Below are 14,238 nucleotides of genomic sequence, written 5' to 3'. Positions count from 1 at the left end.
TCTTGATTAATGAGGGGATCAGGGTTTATGGGGGAAAAGGCAGGAGAATGGGGATGAAGAAAATATCAGCCATGATTGAATGGTGGAGCGGGCTTGTTGGGCCGAGTGGCCTAATTCTGCTCCAATGTCTTATGGTCTAACTCTCAGTCATGTTTCAGTTACTTCAAGTCATGTTTATTTTCCTGGCTATCCCTCCTCCATAACCTTCAGCAAATCCAAAACTCAACCACAGCTACCAACTTTCACCAAATCCCTTTTACATAACCCAACAGTGCTCACAGAACCACCTTGACTCCTGTCCCACCAATCCCTGAATTTAAAACTCTTATTGTGTTCAAACCCTTCCATAGTGTCACCCCTCCCTTAAGCAGCTAGATAATCATCCCAGGGCTTTGCCTTCCTCCAACCCTGGCCTGATACACACCATCTACACCCATCCCTCAGGGCAATTAAGAGACAACCAACTTGTTGTGGATCTGGAATCACACGTTGGCCAGACTGTGTAAGGATGACAGCTTTCCTCCCCTAATGGACATTAAATTGCAATCTGATGAAGCACCTTGAGACACCTGGGGACTTGTGTCAAAATTGGGAGAACTGTCCCACAGACTAATCAAGCAACAGCTTGACATAGTCATACTCACTGCATCTCACAGGCAATGTCCTGCATCAGCATCCCCGGATATATCATATCCTATCACCAATCATTATAAATAAATGAGCCAATGATACTCCTCTGAAGGTGTTTACCCTTCCTAGGATCAAGTTCCACAGGTACTGGTGGCCCTCTAGTTTCTAATCCAATAGGTTCATCAGAAAATCTCAACTGTTACTTGGCTCTGGAGGCAATGTGTCAGGGCCAATCCAATGCAAACATGTACAGTTTTCAAGTGTAGCCCCTGGATTGAGAGCAGGAATCATGGAAACCTTAAAGAGCCTCTGGCTAATTCAGCACAGGTTGGATTGTTCTTATTTACAGAGTCAGTTCCATACTGCACAATGCAAATACAACAATAACTTGCATTTGCAAAGTGCCTTAATGCAGTAAAACATCCAAAGCAGCTACACAGGAGTGTAATCAAATCCACCAGCTAAACTTCAGATGGGCCATCGTGCGTGTAGGCCAGGTGGAGGATGCAGTCGGTGGCGGATTAACAATTAGGCTGAGTAAGCTTAAGCCTAGGGGTCCGGAAGGGAGGAGGGCCCGACGGCATAAAAAAGAAGAGCTTGTCCACTTTCAGAAGTACATTCATGGACAAACCAATAATAATGTCACTGTCACTGGGATGTATCGAGCTCTGGCAAGAGGTTGACTGCACGAGGTGTATCCAAATACATACATTTGCTTTAGAATTTATCTGTCCTTAATGATCACTAACTGTTCAGGTGAGCGTTCATTTTCGACACTGAAGAGGATCAAAATCTGCATCACGCAATTACAGAAGAGGTCACATGTCAGGACCGTGGGAGTTATCTCCAGGAGTGCGGCTGAGTACAAGTATGAAATAGCTGCTAAACTAGTGAATAAACTATTCTTTGTTATAAGCCCTTGTTATCTGTGATTCGGCAACTGAACAGATTTACAGTGCAATTATCAACTGTGCTCTGAAAATATGCATGAAAGCTCCCAGCTCAATCTGACACATCAGTGCATTTTGAAGGCAGTATCTAAGTATTATGAGCAACTATGTACCATCATTCCATGATATCCACTTGACTCGATGAAAACTATGAACGCCACAGCTGTCAACAGTCTGCTTTATCGGGAAGATTTCAGATCAGATAAAAGCTCAGTTGTCTGACTTACCACGCACATACTGAAATGGTTTTAAGATAGAAGCTGACTGTGTAATTATGGGTAGCGTTTAACTGTGATGGGGCACTGTCAAGCATTTCTAAGCTGCTGAAGTTCAAGGAAGCTTTGGTGAAAAGAGATGCACTATTCCAGTCAAGTTGCCAGCGTTTGTGAGCTCAGAAAGCAGACCCACATGCTAACTGAGAAACAGAAAGGGTGGAGCAATATTTTGAGTGTGGCTGAAGTGGAATGTTAAAGAATTTTGGAAGTGTTTTCTGATCACCACGATGGCTATCTGATATTACTTGGAGACTGGTTACAACAAAGATATATGTTTTCTTTAATGTCAACTCATGATTGGATGAGTGCAACATATCAACCATGCCCTTTAAAGGATTCACTCATTGGGAAGAAAAGGATCTTAACTACCATGCTTTGTAACAGACTTGTTTCTGGATGCCACTCAGGTTTTCCAATTACCTTTGAGTCCTTTTATTTACTTTTTGTTTGTTGTACCCATTTTATTCATGAGCAAATATACACCAAGAGAGGGCTTAAAAAGATTTTTCTTGCTTTTTCTTATGTGACTTTCACTCACTTTTGCTTTCAATGTCTCTGCTTTTATCACTCATTAATTTCTTGCTCTTATTCTGTGATTTCTTTGCTATTTTTATGCTTTTATTCGTGGCCTGTTTTTCCTTTGCTTTCTCAATGACAGCTCTTCTCCCCCATAATGTCCTTTGTTTTCAATACCATCTCCTCTAGCCTTAACACTAAGATAACAAGCCATATAGAAAATGCAACAAAAGGTACAGTTCCCACAAGCACAGAAAAGCCCAAAGAAAGAAGTGTTCCTTCCCTTATCTGTTCTGACATCTAGTTACTGCATGAATAGATGGGGAGCCCCAGATTTATCTTTGCACCAAGCACTCCTCTGCAATTCGGGTCGGGTTACAGAGCAGTGAACCCCCCTCCTTCTGCTACAGTCCAGGTGCACTGAAAGGATCAAAACTCTTGAGCTTTTGTCAAAAAATAATAGAAATTCATTGTGCAACAGAGGGAGAGAATATGAGGAAAAGTTTGATAATACTAGAGACATTTTAACATAACACATGTGATGTTTTAAATTCAATTGTGTAACCCTTTCTTTCCTGAAGTCAATTTTTTACTTTTTCCAATTTTTCTTTTTCCTTTTCTTACATGTTGCGTTGCACATTTTAAATATTACTATTTGTCATTTTATTTATTCATTTTCTTTACAATGTGGAAAGACTTTCATTTCCTCAGTGCTCATTTGTTGGCTTGTGAGCTGACAAGTCATTTGATTGCAGGCATTTGCTGGTATTTTGCAGCCATATGTAATGGTGCCTTTATACCACTAAAATACTTCCAGCAGAGTAAGTCTTCAAACAGAGACCCACAATCACACTCTGCTATTCTCCCCTTGTATTTTTGTGCCAGGTGTCAGTTAGCTCAGTTGACTGGACGGCTGGTTCATGAGGCAAATCCAATAGCATTGGTTCAATTCCCTCACTGGCTGAGGTTGTCCATAAAGGTCCCAACTTCTGAACCTTCCCCTTTCCCTGAGGTGTGGTGACTCTCAGTTAAATCACCACCAGCTGATGGTCCTTTGGGACTTTGGTGACTTCCATCTTTGTGCCCTGTTTCAGGTTGGAGATCTACCATTATTGTAACCAGAGACTCATGATATCATGTAAGGGCCAGGAAAATGCAGATGAAGTTACAAGTGCAATTAATAATAGCAGTGGTCAATGTTTGATGTCAGTTGCACACTAAGGCAAAAGTTTCATAAACAGAATTGCTCATGTTGGTGGCCACCATTATTCTTGTATAAAACTATGCGTTCATTCTCCTGGACTGCTTCAAAGCACTCTGCACACTGAATTATCTTGGCAGTGCATTAACTTGTTACATAGTTATCTTCATGTTGGCCATCTTCATTCCTCAATTCATGCTAACACATGACAATGGCATTTCTTGGCTCAGTCTGGTACTACACTTCCATTGAAGTTATAAGATTCAGAACATAACGCTCACTTCATTAAGTGAATATTTAATACAGATTAACAATGTACTTGAGTGCTGCATTGTCAGAGCTGTCTTTTGAATGAAATGGCAAGTGAAGACCCCATCTACTCATTCAAGTGGACATGTTTCACAACACTGACCTGGAAATTAATATCAGGAGAATTCCTTAACAATGACTGAGTAAGTGAAATCATTGGAATTCTAGAGGAATTTGCCAGAGAGGAAGGAGAAATCATAGAATCCTTACAGTGAAGAAGGAGGCCATTCGGTCAATCGAATCTGCACCAACCACAATCCCACCTGGGCCCTATTCTTTCATATTTACCCAGTGAATCCACTATTACTAGGGTCAATTTAGCATGGCCAATCAACCCAAACCACACATCTTTGGACTGTGGGAGGAAACCGGAGCATCCGGAAGAAGCCCATGCAGATGCGAGGAGAATGTGCAAACTCCACAAAGACAATGACCCAAGGCCAGAATTGAATCCGGGTCCTTGGTACTGTGAGGCAGCACTGCCACCCACTATGCCACCATACCAACTGAGAGAAGGTGAGGTAATGCCACGATAAGTCACATCCATTTCTATGGATGCTTAATGAGTTTGTTCCACTCTCCTATCAATTCATGGAAGTGGTCATACAAAAGTCTTGCCCGATATCATTTTCTGAAAATAATAAATATGAATTGTAATCATTGTCGACCTGATGAATAGAATGGAAATGAGTTCATGGAAATGCTGGGGTCAAATTTTCTCCATGTTTTTTTTACAATTTGTATAATGTGTTCATATGGAATCGGCTGATCAGACCGTTGCGACATGACTGACCATGGTCCGAAAGTTAACATAATGAAATGCTGCCCTATTTTGTTAAAGCTCTTTTTATGTATTCTTCAGCTTCCAATCTTTTAAATGCATAAGGAGTAGTAGGTATATTTTAAAACTGTTTTCACATTGAAAAATATTTAATTTCACAAGAAAGTGGCCAGTGTACACCAATGATCAACAATGAAAACATGTATTCATATGCTGCTTCTAATAGAATCAAACTATTAAATGGTTCACTTTCTTTTAAGTAATTTGTGATCAAGTTACTTGTGGGTGGAGGACTGGACATCCTTATTAAAAATGCTCATTTTCAGCTGTAGCTATAAAATGGCAGCAGCTTATCACCCTTAAATACATGAAGGAATACTTTTTAACAGAAAGAGGAAGATTAGAAATGATTACATTTGATTACATTGTGTGATTTTTATGATTCATAGAGGATTTAACTTTTATGATCTTGCAAATTATTTCGTTTTTAGCAGAAAACTGAACCGGACCAATTCCAAATGCAACTCGAGGGATGTTTCCCAATTATTCCCAAAACCGGAAAGTCTACTCCAATATGTTTGGGAGGGGTGGAAATCAGGATATTGAATTCAATAATCAGCCGTGGTCAAAATGAATGACAGAGCAGGCTCAAAGGGACAAATGGCCAACTCCTTTTTCTAGTTTCTACGTTTGCAGAAGACATTCTTAAAGTATGGGAGGTTTCAATCTTAAATTAAATTCCCAACTGCAGCAATAAAACATCGAAATTGCTTGTAACTTTTGGTATTTTGGATGAAACATGTTCCAGAACTGAGGAAAGAAGCAATGATTTTGGCTGGATCAGCCTTTATTCCTTCAAGTCATTTTCCTTTTAAAGTGAGCTGTGACAGGAGAAATGCAACTTTAATTTGCATTGAGCGCTGCCCCACTGCATTGTGAAGCTAAAAGAATAATCCATCTCTGGCAAAGATTTATATTGATGGATAGTAATCTTTCTGCACTATAGCAGTCACTTAATTGCTGTATTAAATGTAACACTCAGAGTGACAAGAATCACACAGGATTGAACAAGAGGATACCGGGTGGCCAGGAATGTATAGACCAGAGATATCTTTGGAATTGTTTGATCAAATGATACAACCCCTGCTTACAGGTTTCTGGCATCTTTGCTGGAAAAAGTGGTGGAGTGGAAGCTGCCCCAAGAAAACCTTTACCCCTCTAGACAAGGATTGTGAGATGTATGCTGCTTATGATCAAAACAGTTGGCACCATTTTTGCAAATTGCGAAGTAGCAAACCGATGAAAGACTAAATCTGTTTGAGAAAATGTGTGCAAGTACATGTGACAGCGTGAGAAAGCTGTAAGAAATAACTAAGGAGAAGCCTCAGGAAGGGGGCAGTGGGAGTGGGGGAAATAAGTATTCCATTGTTACGCCTGCTGATGGTCAGCAGAGATACTTATATGAAGGTTTCTTGGTGCAGCTTATTTGTATACCCATTGGAGTCGCTATTTAGATAAATTGTGTAAAATTGGTGTAAATTGCTGTGGTGCAAGAAAATTAGAATGCAGCCTCGAAAAAGACAATGCCACCTCCACATTTTAGCAATATAATGAGGAAGTGACAGTGCTTGGCTTTTGATGTGATTTTTAGCTGTCATCATTGTGTATATCTTATCAATTATTTTTTCATTCATATTTTTCAAGAATATATCCTCAGCACAACCATCTGCAACTCTCATGGACAAGGCAACAGGACATGACACCAAGTCACCAAAGGAGAAGTGAGAACTTTTCTTGCTGTGACCTCTGGGCACATTTGGAGAAAACATGGTGTAACTGAATCATAGAATAATACAATGATTACAGTACAGCAGAAGGCCACTTGGCCTCTTATTTCCTTGCTGACCCACTGAAGAAGCAGTTCACCTTGTGTCCCTCCCCCACCTTTCCCCTATGACACTGCAGTTTGTTCCTATTCAGATCATTATCTAATTCCTTTTTGAAAGCCTCAAATGAACCTACCTCTACCAAACTCTCAGGCAGTGCATTCCCAATCCTAACTGCTCGCTGTGTGAAAATGTCTCTCGTTACGTCTCCATTGATTTGTTTAATTCCTTCACAGGATGTGGGTGCTACTGGTGAAGTCAGCATTTATTGCTCATTCCTAATTGCCCTTAAAAAGGTGGTGGTGAGTGACCTCCTTGAAATGCTGCAGTCCATGTGATGTAGGTACACCTACAGAGCTGTTAGGGAGGGAGTTCCAGTATTTTGGCCCAGTGACTGTGAAAGAACAGTAATATATTTCTAAGTCTGACTTGGAGGGGAACTTTCAGGTGGCTATGTTCCCATGCATCTGCTGCCCTTGTCCTGCTTAGTGGTAGAGGTCATGGATTTGGAAGATCCTCTCAAAAGGATTGCTACAATGTGTCTGACAGATAGTACAAAGTGTTTCCATTGTGTATCAGTGATGGCGGGAGTGAATATTGAAGGTGGCAGATGGGGTGTGAATCAAGTGGACTACTTTGTTACGGATGATGTTGAGCTTCCTGAGTGTTGTTGGAGCTGTACTCATCCAGGTAAGTGAAGAATATTCCATCACGCTTCTGACTTGTATCTTGTAGATGGTGAACTGGCTTTGGGAGGGTTAGAGATGAGTTGTCTCTGCAGAATTCCCAGCCTCTGACTTGTTCTTGTCATCGCAATACTTCTATGGCTACACCAGTTTAGTTTTTGTTCAACAGTAACCTCCAGGATGTTGATGTGGGGGATTCAGCAATAACAATACCATTGAATATCAAGGGGAGATTATTGGGTCTTCTCTTGTTGGAGACGATCATTGCCTGGGACTTGTGTGATGTGAGTGTTGCTTGCCACTTACCAGCCTAAACCTGAATGTTATCCAGGCCTTGCTGCATATGGACACAGATTGCTTCAACATCTGAGGAGTTATAAATGCTGCTGAACATGTGCAATCATCAGCAGGTCTTCTGGCCTTATCATGGAAGAAAGGTCATTGATGAACTAGTTGAAGATGGTAGGGCTGAGGCCCTGTGGAACTCCTGCAGTGATGCCCTGGAGCTGAGATGACTGACCTCCAACAACCAAACCAATCTTCCTTTGTGCCAGGTATGACTCCAACAAGTGGAAAGTTACCCCCTATTCTCATTGATTCCCATTGGCTCTGGTTTTGCTAAGGCTCCTTGATGCCATACTCGGTCAAATGCTGCTTGATGGCAAGGGTAATAACTCTCACCTCACCTTTGGAGTTCGGCTGTTTTATTTATTGTTTCTTTAGTCAATTATTTTAAATCTGGTTCTCGATCTTTCCACCAATGGGAACTGTTTCTTCCTATCTATTCTGTCCAGATGTGAGTTGTCTACATGTTTAACAGTGGGTATCGATGCTGCAAACTCAAATCAGGATGTCAACTGTGACACATGGGGGAACGTAGCCCTAGCACCAAGTGTCATCTGTCTCATCCCATGACTATTCATGAGTTCCATAGGAAGTTCAAAGATCTCGCAGGCCAGCTCAGGTCTGACAGTACAGCAGAAATACTTCCACTTGTTTCTCAAAAATAAAAAATGCTGGAAGTATGTAGCAGGTCCAGCACCTAGCAAACTGAACTAAACAGCAGACACCACCCCACCCCACCTCCTCACCAGGTGTCAGGCCCCTAATAGTCGAGAGCTTCAAGTTTTTAGGTGTCCAGATCACCAACAACCTCCTCCCATGCTGACACTATAGTTAAGAAAGCCAATCGCTGCCTCTGCTTTCTCAGAAGAGTAAGGAAATTTGTTATGTCAGCTACCACTCTCACCAACTTTTACAGATATATCCCACAGAAAGCATTCTTTCTGGGTATATCACAGCTTGGTATGGCTCCTGCTCTGTCCAAGACCGCAATAAACTACAAAATGAATGTAACCCAATCCATCACTCAAACAAGCCCCTCCATCCATTGACTCGGTTTACACTTTCTGCTGCCTCGGCAAAGCAGCCAGCATAATTAAGGACCCCACGTACCCCAGACATTCTCTCTTCCGCCTTCTTCGATTGGGAAAAAGATACAAAAGTCTGAGGTCATATACCAACCGACTCAAGAACAGCTTATTTCCTGCTGCCATCAGTCATTTGAACAGGCCTACCTTAAATTAAGTTGATTTTTCTCTACTTCCTAGCTATGACTATAACACTACATTCTCCACCCTCTCCTTCTCTATGAAAGATATGCTTTGTCTGTGTAGCACTCAGGAAACAATACTTTTCACTGCAGACTAATACATGTGACAATAATAAATCAAATCAAATCAAACAATTTAAATATTCAAGGGCTAATTCCTGTTGATGCCCAAATAGGCCCTACAAATTCAGCAGAAGGACTACCAGAGGGATTGGTGTGCTTGGGTTCTTTTTACAGTTGAGAACTCAGAAATATATCACTGTATGTGCACCGTCACTGGGTCAAAATCTCGAAACTCTCACCTCAACAGCGCTATGGGGCTACTTACACCAGGTAGACTGCAAGAGTTCAAGAAGCATCTCTTCACCACTTTCAACATCCGCATGAGTACAGGCAACATGCAGGGGGTTGTACTGGATTGAATTGATTCTTCAAAGTACAAACACAATTCTTTTTTTCTAAATGTAGTGGCCAGCAGGAAAAGGGGGCAACAGCCTACCAGCTGGGTTTATCCGTCGCACTTTCAAACACTTTGAAAAAAATGTTAAGGGACAGGTCCCACTACACCATGCTGGCCAAAGTCATGTTTGCTGCAGCAACCTTGGCTCCTGAGAGATAAGGGTGCTCTTTAAAAAATAAAGAATAGAACACACTCCTTCCTCATCCCATGGACACGCGACCCCCAACTCCTCCCCTACTCAAGGTCACAGGTTATCCCCTCCCAAGACACAGGACCTCCTCCACCAACCTCCACAGACCTCCCCAACAAGACCCCTCAACACAGTAGTGCCCTCTGCCAGTGCCAGGGCAATGTTGAGGGAAATGCTAGGGTACCGCATGGGCATGATTTTCCCGCTGGGAGCATGTTTAGCAGTGTGTCCCTGGCAGGGACTGTTCGTCAGCTCTCCATTTGTCAGAACCTGTTATAAACCCTGATGACGTGATGTCAATCTGATGGGAGTGAAAAGCAAGGAATGAGAGAAGCAATGTCCCTACAAAGAACAAACAAAGAACAAAGAAAATTACAACACAGGAACAGGCCCTTCGGCCCTCAAAGCCTGCACCGACCATGCTGCCTGACTTAACTAAAATCCCCTACGCTTCCGGGGACTCTATCCCTCTATTCCATCCTCATTCATGTACTTGTCAAGACTCTCCTTAAAAGTCACTACCATATCTCTTTCCACTCCGCTCCCAGCAACAAGTTCCAAGCAACCACCACTCTCTGTATAAAAACTCTGCCTCATACATTTCTTTTAAAACTTTCCCCTTGCACCTTAAACCTATGCCCCCTAGTAATTGACTCTTTCTCCCTGGGAAAAAGCTTCTGACTATCCACTCTGTCCATGCCTCTCATAATCTTGTAGACTTCTGTCAGGTCTCCCCTCAACCTCCATCGCTCCAGTGAGAACAAACCAAGTTTCTCCAACCTCTCCTCGTATCTAATGCACTCCATACCAGGCAACATCCTGGTAAATGTTTTCTGTCCCCGTCCAAAGCCTCCACATCCTTCTGGTAGTGTGGCGACCAGAATTGAACACTACATTCCAAGTGCAGCCTCACTAAGGTTCTATAAAGCATCAATATGACTTGCCAATTTTTAAACTCAATATCCCGGCCAATGAAGGCAAGCATGCCGTATGCCTTTTTGGCTACCTTTTCCACCTGCATTGCCACTTTCAGTGACCTGTGTACCTGTATACCCAGATTCTTTTGCCTATCAATACTCTCAAGGGTTCTACCTTCTACTATATATTTCCTATCTGTATTAGACCTTCCTAAATGCATTACCTCATATTTTTCCAATTAAATTTCATTTTCCACCTCTCCGCCCAAGTCTCCAACTGATCTATATCCTGTTGTATCCTCTGATGGTTCTCATCGCTATCTGCAAATACACCAGCCTTTGTGTCGTCTACAAACTTACTAATGAATCCAGTTACATTTTCCTCCAAATCATTTATATTACAAACTGCAAAAGTCCCAGCACTGATCCCTGGGGAACACTACTTGTCACAGCCCTCCATTCAGAAATGCACCCTTCCACTGCTACCCTCTGTCTTTTTTGACCGAGCCAATTTTGTATCCACCTTGCCAGCTCACCTCTGATTCCATGCGACTTCACTTTCTGCACCAATCTACTATATTACATTGGAGGTTAATAGAGCAGGGGAATCCCCTAAAGACATTCTAATTGACCTTTCATGGCAGGACCCCATTATGTAATTGGTGGAGGGCAGGGACTATCCCAATCAATGTAGGTGCTTTTTTGGGTCTCACATTGGATTCTCCAACTTTGCCGTCCACTGAAAACAGGAGTGGAAAGTCCCCTCCCCTATTTCCCATAGACAATTAGATATGGGCAACAAATGCTGCCCTCATCAGTGATGCCTGCATCCCAGGAATTCATTAAAAAAACCTCATAGAAGTCTCAACCCACTGTCTGTCAAATGGATGCAATTCAGAGGAAAATTAGGGTCTGGACTTTGCTCCAGAATAGGGCTGGGCTCACCCACTTTCTTGATGACATTTTCCAGCATCTACAGCTGCGTTTGAAGAGGTTTTAGAAATGGAAATTTCATGCAAATGAATATTAGACACTTCACAACACATTTGCTCTAATAGCACCAGGTACTAATTAGGAAGAAAACTGCTTTCCTAGCAATTTACCGCTATTACGTCCAGAGCTGCCAGTTAGTTACTTCCAGTGCTAACGGATAGACTGGTCTGCCAAAAAGGAAATTGCGCATTTTGGCTCTTTGAACACAAATTTTGTTCTGATTCCATATTTATTATAGAATGCTGCTAGCCTAACAGATGAAGGTAATGGAGGACATGCTCAGACCACGATCATCAGGAGCTCATAGAATCCTACAGCGCAGAAGGATGCCATTCAGCCCATCAAGTCTGCACCTACCACAATCCCACCCAGGCCCTATCCCTGTAAGCCTCTGCATTTACCCTGCTAATCCTCCAACACTAAGAGGTAATTTAGAATGGCTTACCATCCTAACCTGTGTCCCCTTGTGAGAAAACCAGAGCACCCGGAGGAAACACACGCTGACACAGAGAGAATGTGCAGACTCCACACAGACAGTGACCCAAGCCGGGAATCGAACCCGGATCCCTGGAGCTGTGAGGCAGCAGTGCTAACCACTGTGCCACTGCACTCCGGAGTTGTCAACCCTCCAGGAGTGTCCTGGATTCTCCAGGAATTGAAGATTAATTTCCAGGATCCTGCTGCAAAACAGCCTTGGAGAAAAGTCACTGGGGCATTTATAATAGTGCTTTCTTCTCATTTTCTTTAACTACTTTTACTTATTCATTAGAAAAGTACTTGGACTTAGAAAATAGGCTGTTTTACAGATAGCTAAAGATTAGGGGTGAAAGGCAGCAAATCACAAGGATGGATGTTTTAACAAATCAACAGTGGAACTGGGAGGGTGTGTCAATTGGAGACGGGAGGACCTGTGCTTATACCCCCAAGAATATACCCAACCAGAGTTGGCAATCCTTGTGCCAACCCCTTTCTAAACATGGGGTTATTTACTGAAAGTCAACTAAACTGGTCAATTTAGTCAGATACCGACTAAACACTGAACCTCGATGTTCATCTCAGAAAAATGCTGTCACAAATGTGGCGATGGAATGACAGGTAGAATAGAATTAGAATCAGCACATGAGAGCAGTTAACATTAACTGAGCAAAAGGAATAAGGCCCAAGAAAATACGAGGGATGACTCAGTGTGATAGCAGCATGTAAAATTACGTCGTTCTTCAACTGTTGTGTGAACTTGTTTATTTTAAGCCTCCGTGGAAATGGCAGGGAAAATAATTTCATACACATGGATTCAGCATTCATGCATTGACACACTGTAGAATGAGGTTAAAACGTCTTACCCTCAATACAATTGTGTTTCTTTAAATTGAGTGGGTTTTCTTTTCACACTGAAGTGAATGATATGAAAATGGTGCAATTCTTCCGTGCTATCTCCTAAAGTGAATGTTTATGATGGCCCATTTTCAATCATCTTATGATGCTAACTCCCCTGCAGCAGATACCAATAGGCTGTATGTACAGAATCCCTACAGTGAAGAAGATGCTAATTTGGCCCATCGTATCTGCATCAATCCTTCAAAAGTAAAGTTTATTTATTAGTCACAAGTGAGGCTTACATTAACACTGCAATGAAGTTACTGTGGAATTCCCCTAGTTGCCACAGCTGTTGTTCGGGTTAATGCACCTAACCTGCACGTCTTACAGACTGTAGAAGGAAACCGGAGAACCTGGAGGAAACCCATGCAGACATAGGGAGAACATGCAAATTCCACACAGACAGTGACCCAAGCAGGAATCAAACCCGGGTCCCTGGTGCTGTGAAGCAGCAGTGCTAACCATTGTGCTACTGTGCCGCCCTGTACGTAGGTCCATTCCCCCTCCTCATCCCCGTTACTCTGTGCATTTACCATGGCTAATCCCCCTAACCCATGCATCTTTGGAAACAAAGGGGCAATTTAGCAGGAGTAACTTAGCGTGGCCAATCCATCTCAACTACATATCTTTGGACTGTAGGAGGAAACCGGACCACTCAGAGGAAACCCATGCAGACACGGGGAGAACATGCAAACTCCACACAGACAGTCACCCAAGACCAGAATTGAACCCAGATCCCTGGAACTGTGAGGCAGCAATGTTAACCATTGTGTCACCATGTCTTTCCTAGAAGAGGAAAACACTTATGCTGGGGTGGTTTGTTTCGTGACAGCGGAGGTGGCCCACCATTGGACAGCACTAGGATTTTCCAATCCCGCTGCAGGCAATGGCATTTCCTGTTGTTTGCATCCTCTGCCACTGGGAACTCATGTTGGTGGAGGTTGCCATCCGTGGGACTGCCAGCAGATCCTGCAGGCAGGAATGGCCGGAAAATCCAGCCAAATGTATTGACTCCATCGATACATTTCATAATTTTAAATGCTGCTATCAGGCACTGTGCAGCGTTCTTTCCTTCTGTGAAAAAAGAGGCACAGGCTGTCACGCCTTTCCTGATATATATACTCAAGCCTGCGTTTACTGTATGTGGAGCAAGTAACACTGCGTCTTGTGGGATGGATGTTCCTACTGTCTCAAGCTACAAAAGCTGCTGCTTCTCTGTCATTCTTGGGGAAACATAATGGGTAGGATTTTATAGCTTCATTTGACGCGAGGCTGGAAAATCCCACTCAAGGTCAATGGAAGTCACTTCCATTGTCTGCTTGTTGCCCACTTTGATTCTGTGGCAGGTAGGGATTTTGGTAAATGGGCAGAAACATTTATTGTAACTCACCCACACTGTTTGGAACATTTATTAATGGTTAACATATGCTACGGGGAATCTAAGCAAATATTTGAAGG

This window comes from Carcharhinus amblyrhynchos, chromosome 7 (assembly GCF_965287045.1).
Source record: "Carcharhinus amblyrhynchos chromosome 7, sCarAmb.v2.hapA, whole genome shotgun sequence".
NCBI classification, from domain to species: Eukaryota; Metazoa; Chordata; class Chondrichthyes; order Carcharhiniformes; family Carcharhinidae; genus Carcharhinus; species Carcharhinus amblyrhynchos.
The sequence above is the reverse complement of the archived record's forward strand: the minus strand, read 5'-3'. Positions refer to the sequence as shown.